This window comes from Belonocnema kinseyi, chromosome 2 (assembly GCF_010883055.1).
Source record: "Belonocnema kinseyi isolate 2016_QV_RU_SX_M_011 chromosome 2, B_treatae_v1, whole genome shotgun sequence".
NCBI lineage: Eukaryota > Metazoa > Arthropoda > Insecta > Hymenoptera > Cynipidae > Belonocnema > Belonocnema kinseyi.
Window position 1 is genome coordinate 94,069,762 of NC_046658.1, and position 6,219 is coordinate 94,075,980.

Genomic DNA, 6,219 nt, shown 5'->3' on the forward strand with positions numbered 1-6,219 from the left:
AGATAGATAGATAGATAGATAGATAGATAGATAGATAGATAGATAGATAGATAGATAGATAGATAGATAGATAGATAGATAGATAGATAGATAGATATTCCAATTGGAAACGAGTCAGGCGGCCCTCACTGTTTACGTTTCTGTCCCCCGGAAATCAGTCCTCGATCATTTAAGGGCAACCCCTGACACTTGACTGGAAGCGAGAGTTTGGAGAATATATAAGAAATGTAATTAATACGGAATCATATCTTTTCATAGAAAAATAATACCTTGCGAAACAAGCTTGCCTTTCAAGACCCATCACAGACGAAACTGAAGTTAAATTTTGTTGCATGTAAAATTTCCCGCTGTTAAAGTTTACATGCTATTTAGCGAAAGTTTATCCTACGGTGAAATAAAAGCTGTCGTCTGCTACGGCATCCTTAGCAGTAATGGGACAACGACAAAGTATGAGTGAATTAGAGCAATGGATAGGGACAGCAGATTCAAAAGAAGACAAAAAAAACAAAAGTTAAAATTTCTTACAGGTAAGACTTGCAACGGTTAAAAATTAAACATATTTCGGCGAAAGTTTCAGCGAGATTAAGAGAATAATTCTGATCTCTTCTACTGCATCGCGATAAAGTGAGAAAATTTCGGTAAAACATGTTGAATCATCAGTTTTTCTGTGATTGTTATAAACAAATATACTTATATCGTGCATTTCAGTCAAACTAAGAAAACAGTTGAAATAATGAAATCATTCAAAATGTGAAAAACGTCCTTTTTTCGTGGTCTTCAGAAGTATAAAAATAAAACCACAATCATACAAAATAAAAACATAATTTCTTCAAAATCTGTTAAAGAAAGACTGAAGTGATTTTTTCAGAAATTAAGTAATTTTTTTAAATTGAATATTCCTGTAAATAATAATGTGAAAAATTCTTAAATTTTTGCGATTTTATTTCAAAAGCGAAATTATAGAAAGAAATTCAAGTATATTTAATAATGTTCAAATAAATTGATAACCAAGCGAAATTTTTCCGAATTAGGAAATTTTAACTCCTTAGTCCTTTATTTGTGAAACATTGTAAAATGTGTTTTTATTTATATAATTATGAGTTCATATTTTATTTTGCTAAGATGAATATTTTTAAAAAGTCAAAACGCAAATGTTTTAGCTATCCAAAAATATTGTGTGTATCCATGTCTTAGGGCAACTAAAATAAAATAATGATTAAGAATGAAAATTTTACTTTATTTTGCTATCTATGAGTAACAATTAGTCTCGATCCGATATACAAAAATTAATAATTTAAACATTCAGTATAATAGAATTCAACATATAATGGAAAATTTAGCACTTTGGACACACTTTAATCCAGCGCAAAGTGCAAGACAAGTGGTGGAAGTTTATTCGTTAAATCCACAAGAGCTTTGAATGCGGGCTAGCCGGTTTAATCGATAAAAAAATTTCCAATTTTTTCCTGGTTTACAAAATTTTTTGAATTTTATTGATATTAAAATATTCGAGCTTTATAAAATATAAAATTCATTTAATTTATTTGAATTTGAATTCATTTTTAGGCAATAGATGTTCAATTATTATTTATGTTTCAAAATAAAAAAAAATTCCACTCACAAATTTGTTTTACGAAACAAAGACATTTTTCTGTTCGAATTAAAAAATTTTAATTTAAACGGGTTAAAATTGGAATATTCTGCAGTTAAGAAGGAATTAAATAGGGTTTGAAATTGAACAGAATTGTTTTATTAATAAGCAGATCCAGCATCATCTTTTAAAATAAGATATTTTTTAATTTTTTTTATTAGAACTGCAGTTTTAATTTTAAAATCATGAAACAATTTATATTTAAAATTTATCAACATTAAAAGTTTTTCATCAATAGTTTTGAGTTTCAAACATTTTTAATGTTTTATTGTTTAAGCCGTCAACCGAATTATTTCAGAATTGAATAAATCAACAAGTAAACTAGGCATGAGAAAATTCGTAATCGAACTGATTCTAAATGGCATTATACCATGTGATATAAATTTATGACATTTCAAGTGATTTGATGAATTTTTTTTGAAAAATTAATGAAATCCTGGAAAGATAATTCGGAATTACAAAACAACAGTTGTCACAGATCTGACACATGTGTTATTATAAAACTCTTTGCAATTGAATTTCTGTGGCCTACTGGGCATTCGGCGAGTTCTCTTGCGGCCAATAATTGAACCTCGCCGCTGTCCATGTTTATTTTCGCACGTTCTGATCCCAAATAAGTATTCGTCACCGGTTTGTATATTCCACGAAAAATTGCTGTTCTTTCGGGTAATTTTTCCAGTACTGCATAGCCGTCACCACTAGATGTTGATAATACAATTTGTTCTTCGTTAGGTATGGGCTTAAGGATATAATTTTTAGTTCTCAATTGAATTCGTTTATCTGCAGGAAAAATGTATCTTCGGAGTTCGAATATTCGGCTCGGGTTCTTGCAGAGAATAAGTCGAACAAATCTAAGTTCTTCAAGTGTAAATCCAAGCACACGAGGAACAGTTTTCCTGTTAGGAGGAGACCTGGATCTGGCACGGAGAGAAGGCTCGGTAGGTGCAGGCGCCCCAGCATAAGAATAAGGACTGGCAGGAGAAGGATGTCTGGCAGGAGAATTTCTGTCAGAATATGATGAAGATAAAACAGATCCACTGCGAGGAAGACCAGGAATAGGAGCACCATTAGGTAAGCAATCAAACTGTGAACTGAATTCTGCAACAAGGAACAGAGTTGGCATATCATGAGTTGGGAAATGTAATTTCAATAATTGTCAATGTCGTTTTTAACAGAGTTTTCAACACAAAAAACTGGGTTTCTGTCACAACCAAATTTTGGTTCCAAGAAGAGAGACGTCCAAAAAACCGGAATCTTTCTTGCTAAAAAGTAACTCAAAATAATAAATTGTTCTAGGGAAACATATAATATGAGTTCCAATTGAGACTTTTTAAGGCATAATCATTTTCTGCTTTGACTCATTTCGAAGGTTTTACCTGTTAATGGATTACTGTTACATTATTATACAGATCAAATAATATTGCACAGAGAAGAATTTAACGAAGGAATCAAAATTATAGATCAGTCATTCTTAAAAGGAAGGTAATGCAAATGAGATTTGACAGTTTCGAGGTTATGTTCAAAGTTTGAAGTGTTCAACTGCGTATGTACCGAAAAGATTGGGCTCATTTAAAATAATATAATATAGGTACACTTGCAATATTACGTTAACATTAAATTATTTGAGGAAGTTGGGTATTTATGTCATTGTATGTACACCCATCCCTAACCCTTTATCGGATATCCACTAACAAAAAAGTTACATCTAAAAAGAGTTCTATTGGAGTCGCAATTCTAAAGAATGACAGCTTTTACTTGAGTCGCAATATTTGATCAGAAAATTGAGAATCAGAATGCTCTGATTCGGAAGATCCGTTGCAGGTCATGGATTTTCATGAGTAGCAATAGTCGACTGTGAATTTCCATATGTTGATTTTAGTAAAGCACCTAAGTTTACATATACACTCAAATTTAAGAACTAAGCTTTTAAAGAAATTTTCTACTTTTTTAACGACAAAGCATTAAGTTTCGACGAATACTGGAACTACTTAAACCTAAAAAACCATTATTTAAAGATAAACAAATAATTTCTAGATCCTTAGACATTTATAGCAAATTATAGAAAAATGAGAATTTTCCTCTACCCTGATATTTAGATTTTTCTCAAACATTGATTATTTATCCTAGGAACTTATAGTTCTTTCAAAAGTAGTGACCTGAATTTTTGTTACAATAATTTATTTTTTTAACTGAAAATTGATAACGACTAAGTAAAGATTCATTATTGTAGATGAAAACTCATTCGTTGGTTGAAAATATAACGCTCGAACAGGCTCTTAAAACTTTCTATTTTGGAGCATTTAAAATGGTGCACGCAGTCTTGGCTGTCATCAAAAACATTTGAATTGATATATTTATTTTCTTGAAAATGTTATTAAAACGAAGACTACTGAATACTTGTAATTATTTTAATGTTAGATGCAAGGTTGCTCTTTCTCAAATGAAAAAAAAATGTACTTTGATTATTTATACCAAATCATCGTTATTAGATTAGTCTAAATGAAATATTAACAGACTGATTTATTATAAGGTCCAGGACTTGATAATCAATTATAAAACGTCGCTATAAAAATTGTCTAAATAAATTAGTATTAATTGATTAAATGTCGTATTCTTTTACTTAACTTCTTCTTTCTGAGGGAAATTATTATTAATATTCAAATATCTATCCTGTTTTGCGCGCTAAAACTTCCGATTTGTTTCTTTAAAATTGCTGAGGCTGGATTTTTATGATAACTAACTAACTGTATGGGCCTGGAAATACAGCCTGAAGTTTTATGAATTTAAACTGTTTGGCTGTTTTAGATTTCTTTTATTTAATGGCTGTCTTACACGTGGACGTTTAGACATTATTTCATTAAAGGTATGAATTTCGGTATAAACTACTTTAAATTTTCCAGGAGTAACATTAATTTCTGACAAATTATATTTAAATATTTTTAATAAGTTTGGACTGACTTGGAATATTTTTCTCATATCCACTAAAGTTTTAGCTTTTAGGTATTTCGCGGGGCTTTAATTTTATGAACGAAAATTGCTTATTAATGAATAACAATGAGCTATAAGTAGGGGTATGCAAGAATTTTGAAGCCTGACTTACATGATTATTTTCAAATTGAAATTTACATGGTGTTTTTACTTGAAGGCAGCTGAGATAGGTTCCTCACATTTACTAGAGGTGGTTCTTTCAAAATATTTGCTGCATATTACTGCGGGAATGGGGATATTCACAACATTCTTAAAAAGCCGACCAGTGTGATTATTTATAATTTGAAATTTTTTGGCAATTGTAGTTAAAGACAACCGAGATAAGGTTCGTTAAATGTGCTAGGGTGATTTCTTGATTATTACTTTTGAAATGGGGAAATCTACTCCAAGTTTTGGAAAAGTGATTGATATGGTTTCTTTTAAATTAAAAAACTTGCTATCTATTTCAGTTGAGAACAGCTAGGCTAGGCTTCGTTGATAGTGCTAGATGTGTTTTCTATGGCTGAATTTTATTTTGAGGATAAGGATCTACATCTACTAGTCTTAAAAATAATGATTAATTTTGTAATATATTGGCTGTTTTGCGTGGTCCTATTTCATTCAGGCTGTTTTTTAAAGGGGGGTGGTTTTTAAGGGTTAAAGTTAGTTTCAAAAATTTGCAAAAATTACGATGAAAATGTAAAGCCTATATGAAATTGAATTCGCACAGTAAAGAAGAGAATCAATTTTGTTTAAGAGCATTTTGCTCCAACGATCATTGAACTCTAGAGATCATAATGTCTGTCCATTTGGATTAATCGGATCTGATTTTTTAGTTCATTTGTCAGACTGAATAAAATGGTCGCCATTTTTTGGCAAGTATGTCATAAAGACATAACCTGTTAACTGTAAATAACCGAACGCAAGTGACAACTTGACTTACAGGTGATATTTTGTAAAATCAGATTTTGTTATTTGTTTAAACTTTTCACGTACACTGCACAATCAGAAAACATTAAAATCGTCCCTGTGAACTAAAGTACTCTAAGAACGTCAGCCACCTTGATTTCACTTCATATATGATCCCGAATCAAAATTCTATAAACTACGGTATCATTTTGAACTTTCATTTTACTGTGTGGACGATGGATAAACTAGCGAAATATTTCATTGGCCCCACCAGTGTTTTCCCTCGAAATCTGGTGCTGCCGATATTGCATAAATTCTCATTTTGGCGTGACAAAAGTGGACTGATTATTTATAGACTCAGTTCATTTATTATTAAAAAATATTAAACTATAAATATGATGTGCGAGTTCCAAAAAATGCATGTTTACGTGTATAGTTGGAAGGGTACCCTTTATATTCATGCTGGACGTGTATGTTGGAAATCTGTTCGCATTAGTTAAGACGTGAAGAATTAGGAGCGTTCGAAGTGTGCGCGTCGAAATTTTAAGGTGCGGAGATGGGTTGGTGAGGACACGGACGTACACACTTGGCCACGCATAAAATGCTTCGTCCAGATTACTTTACTAAAATTTGTCTTCGGATATAAATTTAAAAAAAAAGTTAATAAATTATAGATATATCATATTATTATA